At 42.6% G+C, this 25,950-nt stretch overlaps 1 long non-coding RNA gene across 2 annotated transcripts in view; it reads left to right on the top strand.

Moving 5' to 3' along the window:
- Positions 1-5,490, top strand: part of LOC141997247 (uncharacterized) — a 56,286-nt gene extending 50,796 nt beyond the window's left edge. For both annotated transcript variants that reach the window (XR_012641695.1, XR_012641696.1), the window contains one exon: positions 5,237-5,490. This is a non-coding gene — a long non-coding RNA (uncharacterized LOC141997247). The remainder of the gene's footprint in view (positions 1-5,236) is intronic.
- The last annotated feature ends 20,460 nt before the right edge of the window (positions 5,491-25,950 follow it).

The raw sequence follows: 25,950 nt of genomic DNA, 5'->3' as shown, positions 1-25,950 counted from the left end.
GTTCTAGAAGTTACGACTCTTGAGTTCTATGCCCAGCTCTGTCACCAGCTTACCATGTGATGTTGCAAGCATCAAATTCATGAATCTTTGCGAAGCACTCAGCTATTACAGTGCTGGGGCCATCTAAGCAGATTGATAGACCTCATGTAAGTGAGGTGAAGATGATTCTCAGTGTCACTTTTTTTTACTGACTGAATTAATAAACACTGAAATGCAGTACAAAAATATTGCCCCCAGAGAATCTCTGCAATAGATAAGGATTTCAGGTCTTATACTGACCACATGAAATATGTAATAGCAATGAGTATGAGGAGACCCTAATTCTGAAAAAGGAATTTCCTTTGTAAATTAGATAATTTCCCACAACCCTCTTTCGCTGTACAAACAAAAACGTAGTAAGGGGTAAAATTCCAAAAGGACTAAGGCCTAGCTTTCATGTCTGCAGTTTGAATTATTGGTGCAAATATGAATGTTTCCATCTTTAGCTACCTGATTTCCCTCCAGCTGTTTTACATTCTCTAGAGTTAGCTATGAGAGTTTTACAATTAACAATACAGTCATGTAGTCATTAATAGATCCTGCAGAAGCCTGGGAGAGTAGACGAGCAGAACCCAGAGCAGAACAGAGTGACAAGGTTGCTGGGAAGGAGGAAAGCATGGACAACTTTAGTGCAACGTACTGTTAAAAGTAATGGACTGGCAGTGATCCAGTCATTGAAGATTGAAGCAGTTTTAATTAAATACACTGGTCCCTACAAATACACCTTTGTTCAAGTAAGGGTAATAGACTGTGGAAAAGAGGCACTGTCACCAGAAATGATGTGGTAGAAGGGCAATTCTGATGTCCCAAGTAGGACAAGATTAGAATGCTGTGTTTGATGGTGAAAGACCTGAAGAGGTTTTAAAGCAGAGATATTTGCTAAGAAAATCTTTAGGTAGGATTTCACTTTCACAGCAAAGAAGAAATATCCCATAAAGCAGATCGTCTCCTCATTGCATGGGGAGGCAGACAAACACTAACATGGGGCTTAGGAAGGTGAAGACCTGGGATGAAATCCTGGCCCAGCTGAAGTCAATGGAAGTTTTGTCATTGACTTCAGTGGGGCCTGGATTTCACCCCTGAAACGCTTTCACCATGCTGTTTAAAGTATACTGGTGAGTTAACTCTTACGGAAGGAGTAAAGCATGTACAAAAAGGCTTTGCTCTGTGCTAAAAAGCTGCAGGGTTGAAATATATATTTCCTCATTCCTAGGTAAATGGGCTACCTGCACAGCAGGCTGCCATAGCTATGAGAGAATGAGGCTGAATAGAGAATGCTGTCCCCTCCTCCCCCTCCTCAGGACGGGACATTGGTCATTATTCCCCATTACTCCCCCTTTGCAGTGAGTTGCAAAGAGCTGCCCCTGCACACGAGAGTTCAACATCATCTCTACAAGTGATGCAGTCTCCAACTACGGCTGCCCCCTCACGGTACAATGGAATCTCAGGTATTATAGTTCTTATAGACCTTCCATGGGCATCTAGGACTTCCAGAATTTTGCCCTTAGGAATAGGGCCCAAAGATAATGTCAATTGTTTGTGATTTGTCCACCCTCCCAATGAAATAGATAAGCTCACTCAATCCACATCTGTGACTGCCGTTCCCCCGCAACATTGCCTGCTGGATCATGTCTCCGTGGTTTACAAAGCTGGCCATGATGCTACTCCACCTGAAACCATCCTGGATAACACGGAACCTACTCTACCCCTGGGATCTCCTGCAGGCCAAAGTCAGTACCATTATATTTCATGACATACAGAACAGAGAAGTTAGATCAAAACATAAAATACTCTGGCTGGAAGGTTGCAACGTCACACGACTTTATTCTTACATTTCAGAACGACAACACACAAGAACCTCAAACCAGTGAGGCACAAAGCAGGCTGCTCCCTAAAACAGAGAGAGGAACAACTTGCCCAACTTTACGCTAGGCTGGCTGGCTGCAGACTTACTGTTGCTAGGACCAGCACACATGCTTCCTTATAGAGACCCCCTCAGTTGCAAACATGGCCAGGAACCCCCCTAAAGTTTTTAAGACAAAAATACCCACAATTTCCTATGGTATTTTTTTAAATTTTAAGACAGTTTTCTATACACCAAAAATACCCACTTCTAGAAATAGAGCTGTTTCCTTAAACCATTTGGTGTGATCCTGCACTGGGTCTGTTGACTTCAACGGCATGATTACAACCTCATGAAACTAACAGGATGCAAGTCTGTGAGGATTCATACAAATGTCCCCATTTCTCTGCCTGTGGCCCACCTTGAAGTTTTTTGTATTTTTACTTGAATCCACATAAAATTGGTACTGTCAGAAATGTAGCCTGGTGTCAGTAACAAGCTATTGAAGTAACTGTAGGACAAAAATAAGCCATCTGACTGAAAATGTCTTAGTTTTCAGATTTCAGTTGGTCTCAGAGATGGTGATGTGGGAATGGTGAAAGTGTGGACAGAGCCTTGGTTCAGAGAAGCACCCAGTAGTTCATCTGCCCATCTGAAACCTATCCACTTTGGTTAAGAATTGAGGTTGGAAAGCAGGTGGTCTCCCCCCACCCCACAACCTGGCCTTGAGGAAAAACTGCAGGAAGGAACCAGCTAGAGACTCCAGCCAGTAGGAGCAGTTGCAGAAACAACCAAAGCAGGGACCTCAGGACATTCAGAAAACTTTCTACGGGTTAATCTGGACTTTCTCTGCCCTGTGCAGATTGGCTGTTTCTTCCAGCCCTCTCCCTCTCTCACAGTTCCTTCACCGCAGTTTCGCCCCACCCCGCCCCTTCTATTCTATTCTCCAATGCTGTCCCCCTCTCCTTTACCTTTTCTTTCCATTTAGCTAACCCCCTCCCTCCTAATTCAACCCATCCTCCCCAAAATAGCGAAACTAATGGAATGTTTACTGCCCTCACATCGTTCACTCTGCTTGTGTGTTCTATCCCTTCACCCAACCTGTGTCTGTCTTGTCTGTTTAGATTGTAAAATCTTTGGGGCACGGACTGTTTGTTACTCTGTGCAGTGACTAGCAAAACAGGACCCGTTCTTGATTGGTCCTTGGGCACTACCATAATAAACACAATAATAATAATAGTTATGAGAATAGGCTGTGTCATAAGATTTCCCACCCTATCAGTAGGGTCAAGAATAGCTTTTCTCATGGCATATCAATATGTCTAAGTTTGACCCTGGCTGCAACTTGAAGGGTAGATGCACAAACACACACACACACACACAGCACATACTCAAACACACATGTGCATGCACATGTACACTATATTCTCCAAGTTATTAGGCACCTTCAGAATGACTCCGATTTGGTTCACGTTTTACGGAATGGTTTTTATTTTAATCAAACCGATTTGCTCATCTGATTGAAATGCATTTAAGATGGAATCAGCCATAGTATAATAGCTTCATCTGGAGCGTACACCCTTGCTGAGTATAGCTAGAGATACCCAATCTCAAGTACAAAGGGAGAATCTGGCTCTATTTTTGTATAGCACTTTGAAGAGAGACATTGCTCAGTTTTATTATCATTTATTATAAAGCATCAAGGTGTCTTTCCACCCCTCTTTTAAAGGTAGCACAGCCTGCGGAGTTAATAATCAGTTAAAACCCAGGGACAACTGATTATCTCTTGGAAGGTAGACTTGAAAAAGTAGAAAGTGGGGCAGTCCCAAGAACTTGGTGGCTAAGGGCCTGATTTGGGAAAGCATTTAACCATATGCTTAATTCCTTTGCCGAATCAGCACTTTAAAGAGTAAGAACCCAAAGTGACACATTTTCTGCACCAAAGATGGAAGGATAACAAAATCTGCTAAATTTACCTAGCAACCAAAGGTGAAATCTTGTCTCCGTTGAAGTCAATGGCAAAGCTTCCATTGACTCCAAGGAGACAGGTATGTCATCCAAGAGACTAAGAAGCTATTAACTCAGAGTTCATTTGGGCCCCAAACCTTGTAAGTTCATTGGTGCAGGTGGACCAGAACTCATCCATGGAGATGAACTGAAATCCATGTATGTGCAGCGATCTATCCCCATGGATCAGCCTGCCAGATTGGGGCCATCTCTCTGGTCTGCACTGAAACCTTTCAATTAATGTGAAACTTGACTAGCAACTAAAGCCAGGCCAAAGTATTCCAATCACCAGAGAAACCACAAAGGAGTATCATAGTTTCTGAGAATCATTTTTGTGACTAGATGGAAATTCAGTTTATTACCTTCATTATGTTCTATGACATTTATCTCATGTATCATTATACTGATTATTGACAGGTTATTCCCCTTCTACAAAAACAGCTGTGGTAGGATGTTATCATTAAAAAGCATAAATGTGCAACAATTTAAAATTCTGTTGATTGTTTATTAATATTAATTTACACTAATGTCTGTTTAATTTATAAATCTTATTCCAGCAAATTAACTCCAAAATTCACATCTTCATAAATACTTTTCAACACGGATTTACTCTTATTAACATTACCATTCACACTCAGAATGATATAGTATAGTATGTTACTTGCTTTTATATGCTGTACCAGATTTTGTATTCCCCAGAGAAGGGCAAGCATTTTCTGAGGCTTTTATAAATCAAAACAAATTAAGTAAGTAGAACCTGAACCTGAGAGGTTGCAATGCAGCTTTGACCTTGTGCATATGTGCCAAGGTGCTGTGAAAATGCCACAAACTGGTGAATTCTGCACCACTCTACTATTAACCACTACAGCAGGCCTAAGATTGAGGTCACATGATCAAGCCTCCTAGCACTGCACTGTACATAGACAGAGTTTTTAATTGCAGGGTATTAATCAGTAACGGTGTTGGCTAGCTCAGTTGGTAGAGCATGGGACGCACTTCACATCAAAGATCATTCGACACATCTCAGATGCCTTACAGATCCCCTGGAAACTCCATACGCCATGGAGACCGCAGGCCAGTGGTGTAGTGGAGCGTACCAATCAAACCCTTAAGCGACACCTCTCAAAAGTGTGCCAAGAAGCCTCCCTGCGATGGCCCGATGCTCTGCCCCTTGTCCTACTCTGCATCCGTGCTCTCCCGAAGGGTAGATTAGGGCTTAGTCCCTTTGAAATTATGTTTGGAAGGGCATGGCCTATGAATGGTTCTGGCAGGGGAGTGGGGAATGGGGTGTGGTTTTTTGTCTCAGTATATGTGCTCTCTGTCTGCTGTTCTCTCTTCTCTCCACAGGTATACCAAAGACTTCCAGCCTCTTCCATTGGATGCCCCTGTCCACTCCTTGCAGCCAAGTGACTCCGTGCTTGTTCGTACCTGGAAGGACGAGCCTCTCCAAGAAAAGTGGAAGGGACCCGCACCATCCTGCTGGTTTCCCACAAGGCGGCGAAGGTCGAGGGACACAAAAACTGGATCCATCACTCTCGCCTGAAGGCGGTGCCTACTCCTCCACCAGTGGAACGGTGGACCGTCCAGCCCATCACCACCTCACCCTCCAACGATCTTGGACTCAAATTTTTGTTTAAAAAGACATAAGCACGGGGGGGGGGGGAGGGGGCTACAAGGGCATATACACCATGAGGTCCCTCATAGTGGGTGTCATTTGCCTAGTATTCCCCATATCTCTCTCTTAGGAAGGGATGGAAGGGAACCATTAATTTGAATGTAAATACCTATGAGGCCCTTGAAATCACCTTTGCCCATGAATTTAATCTGTCCAACTGCTGGATATGTTCCCAGATCCCCTACCATGTGGCCGGCTTCCCTTGGAGGGCAACCCCCCCACAACTGGTCAGACCTCTGTGACGGGTGGATAAAAGCAAACGCCACTCGGTTGCAAACGCAGCCCACCTTAACAGAAAACTGTACTAAAGAGGCCAAGTTTAGCAGCAACACTGATCCCTGGAGACCCTACTGGAATGCGACCCATGCCCCCAAACCCATCCAGCTACGCTCCGTCCCCATGGGCCTCCTTTGTTATCGCCAAGAAGCCACTGCTAACCATACCTGGTTTGCTGGCAATAGTACCTGTCAGTATTATTTGTCCCCATCCGCAAATAGCAGTATTCCTCTATGTAATAGTGCTGGCCAAGACACAGGCGAAGGGCTTCAATATTACACACCCTTAGAAACTGCAGTCCACAAATTGGGCCATAATGGCATGGTAGCCAATGGACAGTCCTTTTATGTCTGTGGTAACTCAGCCTATAAAAGGCTACCCCACCGTTGGCACGGAAGCTGTTATTTGGGATACCTCACCCCTCCCCTTCGGGTCATGGCCCACCTCCTGTCGGGCCGTCTCTGGCATCAGCGGTCCCTGTATGCCACCCCCGTGCCCATTAGTGAGGAAGATAGATTCAGTATGATCTTTCTCCCAGCATATGGGGTGGGTAGATTGGCCAAGCTCTATCGCCAGCTCTCTGTATTCCTCACCAAATTCGCCAACGATACCTTGGCCATAGAGAGGAGCCTCAACACGGAACTTTATCAACTCCGGTTGTTGTCCCTTCAAAACCGCCAGACCCTAGATTACCTTCTGGCTGTACAGGGCGGGGTGTGTGCCCTGATTGGGGATGAATGCTGTACGTATGTCCCAGAGGATTCACAGGATATTAACAAGCACATCCTGTCAGCCGAACAGGCTCTTAACCAGTGGAAAGCCCAGGAAAGAGAGCCCACTATCTTTGACTCACTCTGGGGATGGTTGCCTGACCTGGGGGGAGGCATTGTTCGTCTCCTGTTCACAGGTGCCGTGGTGTGTATTATCATTCTCCTCTTACTTGCCTGTTGTAAAGCACTCATGTATAAAATATGTGCCTCCCGCTCCACAGAAACCCCATTATATCCTCTTGTTGAGGATTCTAACTCCTCAGCACTTAATCACTTATTGTCCTTGGAATATGAGAAAACTCAGTTACAAGCTTGTTGAGTGTTCTCAAAGGAGGGCATTGTTGGTGACACTGGGCACTACTCTAGGTAACTCGGGAGGGTGGAAGACCACAAGTGTTGATGAAGCCCTCTTGCTCTAGGCCCAGGCAAACTGAAGCCCCTCCGCTCCTTGAACTTTCTGTGACCCTGCACAACTATGAGGAAGCTAGCACACAAACAGACAGGTTTGCACACGACTCGCTAGCCAAGGCCAGCTTCGGCCTGGGAAATGTATAGATAAGGCAGAAATGTTTAGCAAAAACTAGTAATAAATAGAACCAAATAAGGCAAGGCTCGGGCAATGCTAATGAGGAAAAACATAACTGGCTGCTTTAGCTGATTGGCTACGGTATTGTACGGGGCAACAGGTAATTGGTTGTATAAGCTTGTGTAGTGAAGTAGGCAAAGGTATAAATTGTATACTGTAATCTGCATTCGGGGCTGCAGGATTTGAGACAGTTCAGTCTCCCTGCTCCCTATCTGAAGCTTCAAATAAAACTCTCTGCTTCTCCACCCTGTTGTGGTCATTGGCGTGACGCATACTGGGCAACGAACCCAACTGTTGCTTGCCTCGGGCACTCTGTGCCGGCAACAACGGCATATCAATAAGCAAACTGCTACAATACATAATTATGACTACTTTTGTACTTCCCCACTGCCTTTGAGATTCCTGGCCTAATTCTTTTCTCACTTAGAACCTGATTCAAAGTTTGTTCAAGTTAACAGATTGACTGAAGTAGGCTTTGAATCAGTTCTTCAGGGTTTGTCAAGTGACTGGGCTAACATGTGTTAGTTAACCTCCACCTTTTCCCTAATGCAGACACAGGCTAACACCTTTTGCTTTGCTTTAGCTGAACCTTGACCTGCTAAATCAAGGTATTATGTGTTAATTTGCATCTATACTAAGGAAAAATTCAGGGTTAGGTCAGGATTAGATAGAGTGTTAGCTCCCCCCACCCTAACTTCAACCATTGTTCTCAAACTAGACAAACTCTATGACAGGCAGAGTGGTCCACTGAATAGGCCCTGAACTAGGGCTCTGAAAACCTGCATTCTGCTTCTGGCTTTGCCACTGACATACCATGTGACTTTGGGCAAGTCACTTTACCTCTCTGGGCCTCCTTTCCCCCTCCAACCCTTTATCTGACTTCTCTATTTAGACTGTAATTTCACTGGGGGCAGGGACTGTCTCTTTCTATGTGTTTGTATATCACGTAGCACAATGGGGCCACTAGGTGATCATCATCCCCCCAGTGCCAAGCTGTGAAAAAAGAAGGGAGGCTAGGTGGTGCTACTTTACATGCATATATGTCACACAGGTTCAGTATTTTGTGTATTTTTAAAATGATTCCAGAGAAATTGTTTTCTAACCACTCAAATTAACACACACCCCCTTCGATACAAAACAGTGCTATGCCCAACAATTCTGCCAGCCACAGCAACAGGAGCAAAATGTTTACCCTGCACTGGGCTGTGATTGAATTTGCTCAGATTAGACCCAGGGCTCAGCAAACTTGAAATGCCTTCATTTGAGGGAAGCTCTCATTTTTATGGAGATGTTCAGCTGGCTCTATATCTAATTTAAGGTCCAAGCTTTCCAATTTCCCCATAAGCATGTGGTCAAACACCAGCCTAATTGCTATTCTTTTTCCTCCTTGCAGAATTGAAAAGTGATCATGTCTGATGAGAATTCATTATAAAGTTGACAATTTGAGATTTGCCCCTTCCCTTTAGCAAGATTCTGCAGAGCTTCATTCCTTTCAGCCCACACTGACTCTTATCCCAAGGCTTCCCTGCTGCTTCTATGATGCCACAAAATATCTGTGCTGGAGGGTTAAGACTATTCCTCCTACAAACAAACAAAGGAATGAGAAAATTCTCTCTACGGTGGAACGATAAATGTAAAGAGCTTATACGTTAACCATTAGCAGAAAAACATGAACTCATTTTACAGTACTAAAAGCAGAGGGGAAGAAAGAGATTTAAAGGAGGGGATCTGGGGATCCAAAAACAAATCAAATAAACCAAAGAACGCCCCCGCCCATAAGAATGGGAAAAATATGTGTGTCTTTACAAAGAAGATTAGTTTTCGGCTGCGTGATATTGATAGAGTCTTGGTCCCTGTTCAGCCTGATTAAATAGCTATGCACCTTCTTAATCTCACATTAATCCCTGTAATGATTGCCGCACAGTTACAATTCTTGTCACCTGGTCAGAGGCTACCCACCTGTGATCCATTTCCAATGCATCTTGCCTCTGTTTGCAAATATATTGTTATGGGTTTAAGGGTCCAATGGTGGGAAGAAAAAAAGGAGTCTCCCCCCACCCCCTTTAAAAAAACCCTGTCATTGCCTTCCCTGAGCAGTTCACTAAACTAGAAATTAATTTCTCCCCATGACACTTATTTGCAAGCCAAAGCGCTTTTTTTTATTTTTAAATACCTGGTCTGGAAAGAGTTAAAGTCATTATCCCCTGGATGTCCACAGAAGCAACACATCCCTGTTGTGTTCTATCAGAACGGCTGGGGCAGTTTCAGCAATGACTTCATCGCACTGCATTGCAACACTGCACAGTGCCCAACTGCTGGAGTTTGCTAATTTGTGTGTTTTCACTCGGGGCCTGCTGATTCAATCATTTTAAAGATGCCCATTTCTTCCAAACCAGGGATTTTATGACTCTAAGGATTAGAAGCTGCTATCCCAATAAACCCTGGAGCTGTATATATTCCGATTTTATGGTAAGCTTCACTAATAAACTGTTTAAAACATATGCTAATTGTGTTTATTGTATTCTTTAATTATCATATGTATCATTAAAGATGTACCATCCCATTTGGAATCTTAATACCTAACTCCCCTCCCCCCCTTTTTTTAACAATACACAGTACAGCATTACCTTCAAAAATCAGAAAGGGGGGGAAACAACAAGGAAGCCTGTTTTTAATTTTCATTGTTTATTTAAAGTAGAGACTTTGAATTTCATTTAAAATCTCCCTCCTAAAGAAAGGAAAGCAGAGAATAACATAACAAAACCTGGCATTATGCTTCTGTGCCTTTTATTCCTTAACTTATTTTAAAATATGACTCCTTATAATCTATTTTGCTTACTTTTCCTCCCCAGACTGTTCAAAAATGATAATTTATTTAGCCAAGATGGATTACAAAAGATCAGAATAACTGTCCCCTTATGGTTATAGCATGTTAGATGACAATTATTCTGATCATGTGTATATACACACACACACATACAACTGTATATGAGTGTATAAATAAAAAATTCTGGCTCAGTTCTGTGCCAAGTATTTCACAATTAATTAAGAACCACAGCATCTTTCCAAAGGAGGGATGCCAGTTGTCCTAGTCATCTGAGCCATTTTCCTTGTGTGCTGTTAAGAGTGATCTTGACTCTTAATGTGATTTTATCCTGCCCCTTTAAAATGAGGTTTTCCTTGTGTAATACAATGCTCGTGTTTAAAACTCATGAGATATTCCACTGCCCTACTACGGCATCTCCCCACCTACCTTTACTACTGATTGCAATTCCCTGCACTGATCCATCTATACATTTTTTGCATGGGAAAATGAATTTGAATTAACATTAGGGTATTTAGTCCACTGGCTAAAAACAAAACAAAATCCAGCTTCTCTTTGACTGCAGAAACTCCGTCAAAAAGTGTACAGGGAAAAGGGTCTATATGCACTTAATCAGTCCTTGTTCAGCAATATTGTAGATTAGAATAATAAATACATACAGACATTTGCCAGCAAAGCGAGTGCACACACATTTATCACAAACGCATTCTTCCCTTTCACTGAGTAGCATGTGCACGTGCTTCCACCCTTTAAATATGAAGCCCCTGCACAGAACTAACTGCCAGTGACAGGAGCTCTGCAATTGGTATTGACATACAAAGGGAGAAAATTGTTAAAAGGTGAACCAGCAGCTAGCACAGTATAATGTTAATTCGTTGGCTTTACAGATAACCATTTTGAAAATACCTCTTTAAAGTACTTTTTTTTTAAGCAAGTGAACATCCCAGAAAAAAAAAAGGGGGGAGGGGGACTCCCAATAGGCAGGTACTTTGGCACATTTTAGCAGAAAGATTTGAAATGTTGGTCTGCTTCTGTGCTGGCATAGGGAAGAATTTGCTGAAAATTTGAAAAAAGATTTGGGGAAAAATTCTTGGTGGGGGTGTGGAGTGGGGAAGAGGAGATGTTTCCTTTCAGGTACCAAGTGCTAATCTAGCATCGTGAATGAAATAGCTTCAGCAAATTGAATAACATCATTTGTAGATGCCAATTCAAAATATTATTGAAAAACGGAGATGCGGTTGTGCATTATTCTTAGAATATATGTTCTCTGGAGTGGAGTCAATGTCCTCTTGTGTATCCACACAGTGTTTAATACAATGGCATCCTGATTTGGATTGGGGTCACTATGGTAATATACGTGTTAATACTATTAGCCCATCCCATCAGAGTGGAAAAAATATAATTTTTGGGGTGTAAATAATGGCAACCAATATCCTGCCACATCCCTGTCCTATAAACAAAGAACCTAATTTGTGCTCAGATTCTAATCTTAGGGACCCTTGGCATAAATATGGAGTAACCTGCATGACTACCATGGAGTTAATCCAGATTTACATCAGGATCAGTGAGATCATCATCTGGCCCTCACTTTTGTAATTTTGCCTACAAGGTGACCTATGATACTTGAATATTTAAAAACATGGTTATTCTAAAATTCTGCAATCTGGCTTGCTTATGTTTGCTAGGATATATAATGTAAACAAGTGGTATATTTGAACCTGCAACAGGAAAGTCTGGATTATCTAAAATAAAGACAAATTTATATGTACCTAGAGGTGTGCAAAAGTTTCCTATGCATAAAACACAGCCACATGCTTTCAGTCGGCATGACATTCAGTTTAGATTAAGGAAAATAAACTCCAAACAGAACAAAAGTGAAGTCTCCATGAAAGAACAGAGTGTGTGTGTGTGTGTTTGTTCCACCTTTTTATAGGCTGCTGCAACTCTGAGAACAAAATGGCAGCTGCCTCTGCACTCAGAGTTCGTAGACATTTAAAGGTGCAGTACACAGGAAATAATGACATCACAGTTTTCATGGCTACGTACAACACAGAGGGTAAAATCCTGGCCCCAATGATGTCACTGGGAGGTGCGCCATTGACTTCAATGGGGTTAGGATTTCATCCAAAGTGTCTGGCTTTCCTTCTGCTCTGACTTGACAATGGGGTGTTGCGAGGGACTCAAGAACACACTGAAACGCTGGCTGCCCCACAGCACACTCTTCAAGCAGCTCTGTGATGCATGCTGGGGAGGAGAGAGTGGACACTGAAAAGCTGACGGCAGGTGCTATGTGAGCCTCCAACAGAGTAGTATTTGGGAGGCCAGTGGGAAACTGATTCACTGAATCCACTGCAGTTTGTTGCTCAGGCAGGCCTGCCGCTGTATACTGGGGAGCGCTGGCCTGCCTGCCTGCCTCTGCCAGTGACTATACCAGTGCACTTTCTGCTGACTGGCTGAACGCAGCTGTGTCTACAATGCAGGTTTGCCTTGGATGGAGCCACTGGAAATGATCATTTTACACGGCCCCTAATAAATTAGAGCTTCACCCTCTTTCCCTCTTATATTAATGGATTTTATGCTACTTTTTAAATTATGCTGTTTTCAAATATGAATACATTTGAATATCAGACTGTAGTACCCAAATATAAATGTCAGGACCTCTGCACGTCTCCGGCATGTAGGGGCTAATTTAATCATCTCAGCAAAGTGATTTCAGTTCAGACAATTATTTGGTTTGAGTGGCCAGGCTCTGAGGAGAGTGCTCTGTAAAGGGAGAGCAGTTATGTACTGCTTAGGGCCATATTTTGTAAAAAACAATAACAACAGCAGCAGCATTTGAACAAAAATGTCGGCCTTCCTTTGCCTGCACAGTTATTGCTAATCGGAATGCTGTGTGTACAATCCCCTGGTCTGGGGATGCAGATGTGGGAAATGCATGTGCAAAAACAAGGGTATTTGGGCACATGGATCTTGTGCCTCCTTTATCTAAAATTTTACTTTGTAGGTTTCATTCCTCCTCCCTTCCACACGTCACACTTTAGATCCTTCAAACAAGACATTGGCAGCACAGGCTGTGTATTTTTTAAAGGAGTAGCTCTGTTAGACACACATAGTAAACCACTCTTTATTATCTGTCTGGGCCACCCACCAGAAGGACACGTCTACCCAGTTTTAGCCAGCATCTTACAGACTTCCCAACAGCAGAAGCTCAGCCTGAGTCCAGAGAAGTTCCATACAAGCCACCACTATACAGTGAAACCCTGCAATGGGTCATCAGCAGGACTAGAACCCGGGACTGTCAGCCCCAGAACCAGAGGCCTCTACCAGCTGAGTTAAAGGAGTACCTAAACCCACATAAGCCATTCTAACGTGTGGCAAATAACTACAATGCTGAAAACTGTGATTTTTAGTCTGTGCTTTGCCCAAAATGTTTTGCACAGGACACTTCAGTGTCCTTAAACATAATTAAACCACAAAAGCCTGGGTTTCTCCCTCAGTCACAGTTTGCATGCTTCCAATAAATTGGTTTTATAATCTCCCCGTGCATGTGCATCTGTGGCTAAACAGAATACTTGTGCAATGACAAAAGCTAAGGCTTCAGCATGTATAACAAGACTAGGGATAGTGGGTCTCCTTTCTGGAGCCCCGTTAGCAGATCACAGCAGCTTATGATGACTGGCAAGCGAGGAGATCAGAGAGACTGTGGAGACAGAGAGCTCAAGGAAAATGGTGGACAGCCATAGACTGCAGGTAGGTGGAAGGATTGGAGAGAAGGTGGGAGAATGGCATCTCTAAGGCTTGGCTGTCAGCAACCAAAAGAAAGGGGGGATGTCAGTCAAGAGGATAACCTCATGTTATGCTAGTGTATTGGGGGAAAATCTCTCTTCCTTGCATGTGGGCACTAAGGCATGCTGCATGTGCAATTGCCTGGTCTGTGTATGCAGATGTAGAGAATGTATATGCAAAACCAGGTTCTTTCTTGCACGTATGGACCTTCGCATTGACATTGTCCGCTCATGTGTGTGCGAAGTGTTTACTCACTCAGGGAAAAGGAACGGTACCATGTCAAATACAACTAAACACAGTTCAAATAGGATTTGATACAATTCCCATAGAAGTCAATGGAAAGCCTCCTGTAGATTTCAGTGGTAGTTGAATTGGGCTCATACTGAATGAATATAAGTCCTAGAGGATTGTTCATAACTCACAGAATTTTAAAAAATAGTGAAAACATTGAATAATTTTGAACATTCCCCCCAAAATTAAATGAAATTGTTATCTTCTTTGAGGTTACTTGGTGAACAGAAAAAGAGGCTAAATCCAAGGGCTTAATTATTTGTTAACTTTATATGCCATATATATGTAAAATTATTTTATTAGCTCTAACATTTAGTAAATGTCAGTGGGAAAACTACCCAGCTTCAGTAATGAAAACAGCAATACATGTTTCTACGTGCACTGAGCCAGCTTTGTTCAACAATCAGAAAATCAATCTAACATGTCAAGCTGAACATATCAATGAGACCGTTTGCAGTCAGAGGGGTTTTCTTATGAAGTGCTGTCAACGGTCAATGCCACACTTGTCTGATCCGTCCAGGTCCTCTAAGTGGAAAGATTTTTTTTTTTACCCAATAGAAGAGAAAGGAAAAACAGGAAAATGTAAGCCACAGTAATTCATCTCAAGTATCTTAAAGGACAATTAGTAACAATGGCTAGCAGTGGTAAGCCTGCTCTTTGGTGTGGTTTGGAAATCCGGGGCTGTAATTATTAAGCCATCCTGCTGAATAGCACAATCAGTGCTTGACGGCTGCATGGCAGAATGCCGGTGTGACTGCTTGAGCTCTTGTGTAAATGAAACGTCAGGATCAGGAAAATGGAACCATTGTGTTTACGTTGGCTTTGATTAGCTTTTAGTGAACAATGAATTTTAAAGCAAATGCAAAGCATTTGGATGGTGTTTATGTGATCCCCCTTAATGAGAGGTTTTTAGGATGGGAAGAGGAAGGGAAAATGCAGGAAATGCATCGTTGAAGAGGGCTGGTTTCCTAAAAAAATTGTACGGGTGTGAACTAATGGCCCACAAGCACACAAAAGAGTCACTCGGGAACAAGGACTCATTTTCTAGAATGGTCTGGCTTGAATGTTGCCATAAATATTAGGATGTAATTGAGCTGGAATCAGCCATTTAAAAATATTTAGGGAACAATTTTAGGGTTTTGCTAAGTGGCATGTCCATAGGTTTCATGCACATAATAGAGAACTGAAACATTTTTGCGTCCTACTCCTCATCTTTCCACCCACAACCACTCCAGTCCTCCTTTCCTTTCACATCCATTGCAGTGCCCTCCCCTTGTGTCTCACTTGACTCATTTCCCTCCTTATATCCAGGCTCCCACCAAATTTTGTCTCTTTTTCCTCTGCTTCTTTAAAAATCCATTCATTCATCTCCATCCGTGCTACAAAAGCCCTGGGCCATGCTTGGTCATCTCTTGTCTCCCCTTCCTACTTGCTGGCTTCCCAACATCCAATTTTACTTCAGAATCATCATTACAAAACGCTGCCAAAATCATATAGCTCTTATGCTACTCTTACGTCACTCACCTCTTCATATCTCTTCAGTGGCTTCTTCTCGCCTTCAGATTCAACCTTCTCATCCTTTCCTTCAAAGTCCTGCATACCTCTTCTCCGACTCACATCTTTGCTCTCATGGCCTACTATACTCTTTCACTGTATAAATATTTATCAAACTGCCATTTACCGTACCCCTTTGTAGCTTTCATCCATTCCCATTGTTGTGTCTTTTCCTAGGCTGTCCCTTCTATTGAAAAATCACTCCTTCTTGGGCACCAAACAGCCTCAACACTCGGCATCTAAACTACAACGCAGAATAATTTGCAAGAGGAATTTATTCAGGGAATGTAACCTCTTTTCCCGCTCACACAATATCTGTCAGCAGATTGCGACTGCACCAGATATTTTTATTATTCAAAGGTATTTGACAATCTTCTTTTCACATCAACTGTGGATATTCTAACTTCAAACCATGTTGCTTTGCAGTGATTAGATGGATAAGGCACATGGCATTGTTACTGTCCCCTGATTGGAAGAGCATCCAAGTGCCTGCAGCACAAATGCTGAAATTTATTTTCTGCACTGCTCTTAGGTTCATAGAAAGGGAGTACACAAAGGCAAATAAAGCCAGCTAAAGTGAATTGATTTAATTATGATTATTTATATTATGGTAGTGCCTAAGAACCCTAGTCAAGGAAAAGAGCCCCATTGTGTTAGGCTTTGAACAGACAAGTAACAAAGAAAACAGTGCCTACTCCAGACAGATAATATTTGTGGAAATGTGTTTGCTTTATTCACCCAGATTTAATTCAAAACACACTTCTTTAGTTAAACCTTTCAATACTAATCCACCAATGATTAGATGAAAACATGCCCACACTCAGCCATACCTGGACATATATCTAGTATATTACATGTCTGAACTCTGTCATCTGTGACTGACCAAGAGTTCAATCCTGCAGCCCTTTCTCAGGCAAGATGGCCTATTGACGTCATGGAATTACATCTACCCAGGGAATAAAGTTAGCAGAACAAGAACATTTGCAAGCTTCTTGGGGCAGATACCGTGTCTTCCTTTATAAATAACCACAGCACACTCTGTAAATACAGGGCAAACTCTGTAGATGTAATTGATTAATGACTATCATGTAATTGCAGAGTAATCACATGGCTTTGCAAATTAAATTGTTACCACGAGATTGAATAATTATGCAGGGTAATTTTACACTAATTCAGATACTAACGCCAAGTAATATTAGCTAATGCAAAGGTCCCGCAGCTATATACAGTAAGTGCTAAGCAGTAGTATTTTTTTATTATTACTGTATAAATCCAGCGTATTCACCATGAAATTGTGCATTACTGACAGGATATTTGGATACTATAAAATAAAGCATAGGTGACAGAGAATCCTTTATTTCAGGGTCTCCCTGCCTTTCATATATTGTAGTACTTGCTTTGTTAAACAAAAGAGAACTATGTATTAAACTCTCTTGGCCGGATTCTTAGTTGGTGTAAATTGGTGTAGCTCCATTGTGAAGCAATGATGATTTACCCTACCTGAGGATCTAGCCTTAAATCTGCACTCTCTTGTTATATAATGTTATCAGAAACAGACAGCTGAGGTTCACCCAGAGGCCCCCACCTCAACTAAAATATATCTGGACTGAAAAAAACTCTCAGAATCAGTTATGTTAGTTTTGCACAGAAGCTGTACGTACTTCGGGCCTGAATTTTTTTTAAAGCAGATCATTTTTACAGGCAACATTTTGCCCCCACAAATAACTCTCAGCAATTTTGTACCTGCAGTTAATTGTGGGTGCAGATGATTGCTCTTATACATCCAAATATCTAAATTTACAGAACAAATGGAGATTTTTGAGATCTTTTGCAAAATAAGAACATAACATAAGAATGGCCATACAGATCAATGGTCCATGTAGCCCAATATCCTGTCTTCTGAAGTGGCCGGTGCCAGATGGTTCAGTGGGAGTGAACAGAACAGGGCAGTTATTGAATGATCTATCCTCTGTCATCCAGTCCCAGCTTCTGGCAGTCAGAGGCTTAGGGACACCCAGAGCATGGGATTGCTTCCCTGACTACCTTGGTTAATAGCCATTGAAGGATCTATCCTCCATGAACTTATCTATTCTTTTTTGAATCCAGTTATACTTTTTGCCTTCACAACATACCCTGACAACGAGTTCCACAGGTGGACTGTGCATTGTGTGAAGAAGTGGCTCCTTGTTTGTTTTAATCCTGCTGCCTATTAATTTCACTGGGTGACCCGGTGTTTTGTGAAGGGGTAAATAACACTTCATTTTTCACTTTCTCCACACCATTCATGATTTTATAGACCTCTATCATATCCCACCTTAGTTATCTCTTTTCTTCTCTTATGGAAGATGTTCCATACCCCTAATAATTTTTGTTGCCCTTCTCTGTACTTTTTCTAATTTTAACATATCTTCTCTGAGATGGGGTGACCAGAACTGCATGCAGTATTCAAGGTGTGGGTGTATCATGGCTTTATACAGTGGCATTATGAGATTTTCTGTTTTATTATCTTTCCCTTTTCTCATGGTGCCTAGCATTCTGTTCGCTTTTTTGACTGCTGGTGCACACTGAGCAGATGTTTTCAAAGAACTGTCCATGATGACTCCAAGATCTCTTTCTTGAGTGGTAACAGCTAATTTAGACCCCATTATTTTGTATGTGTAGATGGGTTTATGTTTTCCAGTGTGCATTACTTTGCATTTATCAACATTGAATTTCAGCTACTATTTTGTTGCCCATTCACTCAGTTTTGTGAGATCCCTTTGGTATGATGGGATAACATGGTTTTGGTAATTAAATATTCATGGTAAATAGGCCCAATGGCCTGTGATGGGATATTAGATGGGGTGGGATCCGAGTTACCCAGGAAAGAATTTTCTGTAGTATCTGGCTGATGAATCTTGCCCATATGCTCAGGGTTTAGCTGATCGCCATATTTGGGGTTGGGAAGGAATTTTCCTCCAGGGCAGATTGGAAGAGGCCCTGGAGGTTTTTCGCCTTCCTCTGTAGCATGGGGCATGGGTCACTTGCTGGAGGATTCTCTGCTCCTTGAAGTCTTTAAACTACGATTTGAGGACTTCAATAGCACAGATATAGGTGTGAGGTTTTTCGCAGGAGTGGTGGGTGAAATTCCGTGGCCTGCGTTGTGCAGGAGGTCAGACTAGATGATCATAATGGTCCCTTCTGACCTAAATATCTATGAATCTATGAAACTCTTCACAGTCAACTTTGGACTTAACTATCTTGAGTAATTTTGGCCCTTAGCATGCATCCTCATAGCCTACATTTGTGGATTTCCCTGAATTGGAAGATGTATGTAGCATACAAATATAACTTTTCCTGATATTGCTGGGCTCTGAAAATCTCAATGATTAAACTAATAACTGCATTAGAAGTACAAAAGAAAGATTGAAAACGGTGACTAAAATAATAATAAATAAATAGATAGATAGATAAATATCCCAGGGTCACCTGGTTACAGTCAGAGAAAAGCCACAGTTAAAAATGGACCCTGTAATGTAGTCAAAATGGAAAGGATGGAAAAAAGGTCAATATTGTTTTAAATAAGACTAACAGTTTCCTTTATGTAATGGATGAACTGTGGTGTGTTTCCAGCTGATTGGCAATTTAGCTGCTAAAGGGGGAAAAAAAAAGGTTAAAGTCATCATCACACAAAAGTGGCAGCAATTTATTTCTGTCACTTGGCTAAAAATGAACCTATTTTAAGGCATTCTGAACTTCATCAGCAAGCACAGGTATGACCAGGAATGAGGGTCATCCCTTGCTCCAGATGCACACGTGGTGGACGTGACAGGCACACCAGGGTGGCATTAGCCAGACAAAAGAGCTCGGATGGTGTGGGACAAGCTCCATCAGGATGTGGCTTATTTACAAAAAGCAAAACAAACAGGTTCTGCCCGTTCAAACCCCCTTGTTCTAAAACCGTCAAAGTTTAAAAGCTTTAAAGCTTTCAGATTTAAGACCAGTTCGTGTGTGAGCTACTCTGTGTGTCTGAACAAGCCACGGATGCCTAAGGACCAGATGCTCAGCTGGTCTAAATTGGCGTAGCCCCAGTGTAGCTTCAATGGAGCTACAGCGATTTACATCAGCTGAGGATCTGGCCCAAAATGTACATATGCCCTAACTTGCATGAGCACAGAGGCTTGCGTGTGGCTAACATGGGCAAACACAAAAAAGCACGCATGCACACATCCCTTTCCTCATGGGCTTTGCAAACCTTATCTACCAGAGTATAAAGAACTGGCTTTCTGGAGCAGTAATTCCAGAAAACATTCGCCCTTCTAAAGCAATAGACACTGCTCTGATGTATGCCTTATATATAGTTTTATGTGGCATCCCATCCCTTCTCCTCTGTTTACGTGTTCTCGAGATTGTCAGCGCTTCAGGGCGGGGACTGGGACCATTTGTCCGGAAAGCCATAAACATATAAGCACAAATTCACCCTATAGGTGTGTGGTGCTGAATGTGTGCTTATAGCTTTACAGATGAATGTGAGTTTGTGGTCCTGGCCCCGAAGCACTGACAAACTTGAGAACACGTAGACAAAGGAGGACGGATGGGACACAACATAAAACAAGTGACAGAGCAGTGAGGTTTAGCGTGCCTCTTGCTAGCCACATGACTTTCTGAATGGGTCATTACTGACCCTATTCCCTTTTTCTGGGAGAGCGAGCCTAGGCTTTAAGGCTCTAACTGAAGAAGTGTTTTCCTGGAGGGACGAGGAGTAGAAGATGGAAGGAGAGCAGATCAGCTCAGGAAAAGATTCCACGCACAAGGGGCAGCATGGAAAAAAGTTAGAAAACAGGTGCAGGAGAAGAGCGCAAAGAGGCTGCTTGTTGTGTAGATCGGGTGGAGCCGAGGATCAGGTGGGAGAGGGGGAAGAATGGAAAGAAATCAGAACTGAGAGGTAGGAGTCTCTCTTTTGACTTGAATAGGAGCAGAATCAAGCCCTTTAGCATTAAAAATTGCAAGCAACAGCTGGTCTTTCCCTTTCACAGTGAGTACAGCCTTTATGAAAGAGAGGGACAGGGCAGGTTACCAGCGTACATGGTATATGTGAAGATGCACCATACTGAATATGGGGCAGGCTTACTCACACAGTACTCTGCAACTTCTACAAAAAAGTAATGTAATTCATTTAATGACGATGGGTAAAATTCTCAAAAGGGCCACATGAAATTCAATGGAATCCATGTCACTTAGAGTCAGATTTTAAAATATCATTATCTAATAAACTCCTTTACACCAGGAGTAGCCTGTGCCTAAATATACACTGCTGGTATCAAATTGCTGACACCAAACAAAACAGCAAGGAAGTGAAACCCGATATATAGAAAGACAAAGTGTTCAACCCTTTTAATTTTGTTTGTTTTCATTAATACCTTTTTAACGGAAATATCTGAGAAACATTTGGGAGAAAAATGTCCATATCTGTTTAGAAATTTCTATTCTACGATTTATAAGGGAAAAAAAGCCTTTTAAAAAAATCCCACAAAACTCTTCTAACCCTACTTGATACATTAAAAAACTGAGTGTCAGGCCAGCGACAAACTCATTGAGCTACACGTACCAAAGACAGCTGTTAGGGCCAAATTCAGGCCTAGTGTAAGTGGGTGCAACTCCATTTAAAATGATGGACTCGTGCTTACTTACAACAGGGTTGAATTTTGTGCTTGGTCTTTTCTTCCCATTGTAGTATGGAGCAGTGAGATGGCAGCTTGCTTTAACAACAACAAAAATAAAATTAAAAATCAAAAATCAACGCACATAGTTTTTAATATTGTCTCTTCACTGATGTTACAAATGCTAGAGGTCTGTTTCCTTCATTTTGAGGTTTAGGGTATTTGAATCAGTTGCTTTCATATGGTTTCTAAGACACAAATAACAACTGCAGTTGCTGAAATTATTTTGATCAACTTATACATTCACCAAGTGGTGTCAGTACCACCATTCTTGCCATAACAATAGTGCTGGAGTAGCTAAGATTCTAGGAACTTGACAGGATAATTAAGTATGAAAGCAGACTGGATTTAGCAGGACCCCTGTGAGTCAACAATCCTGATTGTTTCATCATCTTGGCTTTGTGCTGTTCATATCTTATCAGATTAGATAACAATCTGGTATAGCTATGAGTTGAATTACCATGTTGAACTACACAGTTAGACCACATGAAAAACATCAGGATACATTTAAATAATCCCATTTTCAAACACAGATAAGAAATGGCCAACCGCTTCCAATCAGAGGGTATCCTCAGGCTAAAATGAAGAGTGGTCTGATTACCTATTCAGTTATATCAAAGTGCACCAATCAAAACCTATTGCCAATATAACCCAAAAACTCCTACAGCAGAACGGTAACATGGCTTCCTTGTGACAGCAAATCTCAGATCTAAGAATAAAACAGATGAGAAGGGGATTTAGCCACTGCAATTAATGCTTTGAAAATCTCAGTAGAGTTCTTTGTTTAAAACACACGCTACAGATCCCAGCCTCTCTCCTCGTCTTTTTAGTTTTGTGGAAAGTAAAAAATGGAGCACTTTGAGCAAATGCACCCATATTTCTTGTTCTCGGTAATGCTGGTGCACAGATAATGTCTTCAGCTCCAAAGGAGATGGAAGGCTTGAATCTCTTCTCACTCCTGTTAGTTTCACACTGGCATAACTGATGTAAACTGAGTTACTTCTGATTTGTGCTGGTTTGAGCGGAGAATCAGGCTCACAGAATTTATGGTAGAATCAAAAGTGCAGCCTTGTTAACTACAATCACAATTGCCACTGCCCTTCAAGACTCTTCTACTATGTGAAAGCTAGGAGAAATTTTACATTGAGATCCCTATTGTTGAAAATTAGTATTGAACTACATGGAAATCCATTTTCCCTGAGTACTTCCAGGGATTTCCCTCCCACCCCTATCATATTATCCTTCTCATCTTTTATGCAGCTATTTGCAAACTAACCATTAGTTGTCAGTCTCCAGCCATGCACTGCAGAACTGTCAGTCAAAGGAACTTGCAGCTGCTCTCTGAACAACCCATGCCATGTTAGATCATTGTTGTTTCTACATAGGAGTGAAGAGTAGGTCCAAACTACAGATTTGACATGAAAACATACATGGCCTGGCAGAGAGGAAAATGCTGGGGTTAAATAAACCAGCTGATGCTTTGAAATAACACTAAAAATTCCAGGACAGGTTCCTCTGTCTCTTACAATTCTGCTTTCACCTAGATAGAAGATACCTTGCAAGAACCTAGACAGAAGATTTTCTGTTACAGCACTGGAACACAGGGGAGCGGGAACAATTTTTATAGTGGGGGTACTGAGAGTCATTGAACCAAACTGTAAGTCGTGTATATAATGGAAACCATTTCAAGTCAGCACCCCTAGTTCCAGCACCTATGCTGGAACACCAACAGACATCACTCGGGAAAGGGATTAAATTGAATTTAATGCTAATGAAAGGTTCTGCATTGATAGCTAGGAAGTCTGAACTAGAACTATCCGGGATATAATTTTTCCTGCAAAAAATCTTTGAGCAAAATGATTTTGCCATATTGTTTTTTTGACAAAATTTTTACCCAATTTTCAAAACATTTTCAGTTTTCATCGATGGAAAAATTGAAAGATTTTAGCTGATTGGGCTAAATTTCGGGTCTTTACTAAATGTTTGCACAATCAATGCAAATTTTTCAATTTCCATTTGCTGACAATGGAAATAGTTTTATTTTTTAGACAACTATCACCCAAAAGATTAATAAAAACCAGACCCTTCCTGCAGAAATTTCAGTTTCAATAAAACAGGCCATTTTCCATCAAAAAAAATCTTTTCAATGGAAATGTTTTGACCAGCCCTGGTCTGCAGTCCTTCATCCACAGAAAAGCATTGCAAATTTCCCCACACCTTCGCAGGCTTCAAGCTTGAGCTCGTGGGACCAGCTAGTTCAGACTTCAAGGCCTTGTGACTCCATGGCTGCTCTGCTTTAACACTGGCAATCAGGAGGCAGTTAGTGGCAAGCGTAGCAGTGGGGTTTTGGCTATCCATTATTTCCTGTTCTGATCAGAAACAAATTTCCCGCCAATTACTAGGAATAGAAAGCCTCCAATTATGAACATGGTCAGTTACTGCTGCTCACCTGGACACCATTCAAACCAGGAACCTGAAGATGAAAAGCATGACAAGCCACGTTTGGTCACGACCAAACCTTTCAGCTATCAAATCTCCCTCCAAAAACCAGACAACTATTGATGTGCTACAGATGAGGCCTCAAAAATACAGTCCTTGCAACTAGATACACAGTGCCCTTGTCTGATTACTGAGAAAAAACAGTTTAAGGAACTACACTCAAAGGGACTATGAGAAGGGGGAAAAGGCAGCACACCTGAATGGAGCAAGGGGAGGAAAAGGAAGTGGTAGAGGACCAGGTATGGGGACTCAATGACCCAACATGTGCCTGGCGGGAGGAGGTATTTATACGCCATGTACCTTGTTAGGAACTCTCTCTACCTCGAGGCAAATCTCCCTCCAAAAACCAAAGAGGAATTGACGAGCTACAGAATAGACCTAAAAAATTAACTGGGAATTTTGGAGTCAGTGCATGTGGGGAGAGGAGGGACACAGCTGGCTTGATGTCATCTTCCTACCCTTCTGATTCTGGAGGTCGTTAGGGGCAAACGTTGAGGTGCCCTGCCCTACGCTAACTTGCTGCAATAGATACTAGTTCCAAAGGGGATGCTCTGCAAGCCAGGATCACTCACGCCCTCCAGCCCCTGACTGGACTTGCTCCCACCCATAGCCTGCCCCAGGAATGCCTCCCACACAGGGGTTAGGGTCTGAGGGGAGGGAGGTCTGGCATAAGGCCAGCTAGTTCTAGGCCAGCTCAGAATTCCTCTGTGCTAGGGAAATCTTCGGCTGCTACCTGAAGGCAGGTGAAGTCCCCTTTGCGCTGGTGCGATGGGATATAGCTGAATGTAAAAGAAGCAAAGGATCTTGGCCATTATACGTGTGCAGGGCAGAGGCGGGCAAACTGTCCCCAGGGGCCCTGAAAAGAGCACAGTCAGCATGTACCGCTGAGATAAAGGTGCAGCACCACACACTCCCTCCAGCAGGACCCTCCAGCAAGGTTAGCATGTGCACAAAGCAGGAGCCAGGTGTGGCCCTGCTGCCAGTGGGCCTGGCCATGCCGCCTTGGGGTTGTGCAGAAGTGCCTGTTGCATTAGCTGCCCCCAGGCACTCAGAGAGTGAAATCCTCCTCTTGCTGGAAGGCCTGGGCAAGGCTGGCACGGAGTGGAGCATTAGGGGCAGGATGGGAGAGTGATTGAGTGCCAGGACCCCCTGCATCGGAGTCACAGAGAGATATAACGATTCCAGCCCAGCGTTTGAACCAGCTGTAAGAGATGGGCTGCAAAGCTGCAGCATACCCTGCCTACAATTTGTGAATTCTGCACCCACTCTCCTCCCAGGATACTGCCTGCACAAGTGCTAATCACTTGGTCTTTGCCCTGGGACTGAGTGGCAAATTTTACCCTGGGAAGATTGGCTGCAGTTCAGCAGCTGTTTCCTATGCAGGCGAGGGCTTGCTGCGTTTTTCTCCAGCGTGCACACAACAGGGCAAGCCCAGCTGGGCCTGCACGGGGCCATACAATACTTAGATCCTCTGCTTGGGGGGGCTGACTCAACTCCCCAGAGAAAACCCCACCTTGAGTCTAAATGAGAAGTGGTGCCATAAGCCAGGGAGGATCCAAAGATCTCAAAACACCACCTGACCTTGAATGGACCCTCAAGACACCTAGGGGCAGTAGGTAAGTATTATACTCAATTTACCAAAGGCAAACTCAGGCAGCAATAGTGTTACGTTTTCATCAGGGCTTTATCTGGTCTCTGTATGTGCACACACAAAATTGTGTGCAACCATACTTGTGCCCATGCCATGGAGGTCAAACCACCTGCTCACATGCTCTAAAAATCCAACCACGTTGTTGCCCATTTCAGTTAATGTATCTCCTGAGGATACACTAGTGTTGGATTTTACATCTGTAAAACTCACTGAGGCCACTGAGTTTTGTGAGTGTAAGTGTTATCACATTTGTGTACTCGTTAGACTAAATAAAGTGCATGCTCAGGAGGTAGCACCTGCAAAGTGTAAGCAAAGAAGTGTGCAATTTTGTGCACGCCAGTGAAAATGTATGCCGTAGTATCTCTCACGTGGTCAGTGGCAGAGACGGGAATAGAGCCCAGGAGCTCTGACAAGTGTGCTTCACCTCCTAAATCACGTTTTCTCTGGGGA

Source organism: Natator depressus, chromosome 13 (assembly GCF_965152275.1).
Source record: "Natator depressus isolate rNatDep1 chromosome 13, rNatDep2.hap1, whole genome shotgun sequence".
In the NCBI taxonomy this organism is placed as follows: Eukaryota; Metazoa; Chordata; order Testudines; family Cheloniidae; genus Natator; species Natator depressus.
Note: the sequence above shows the minus strand (reverse complement) of the source record. Positions and strands in the feature narration are given on the sequence as shown.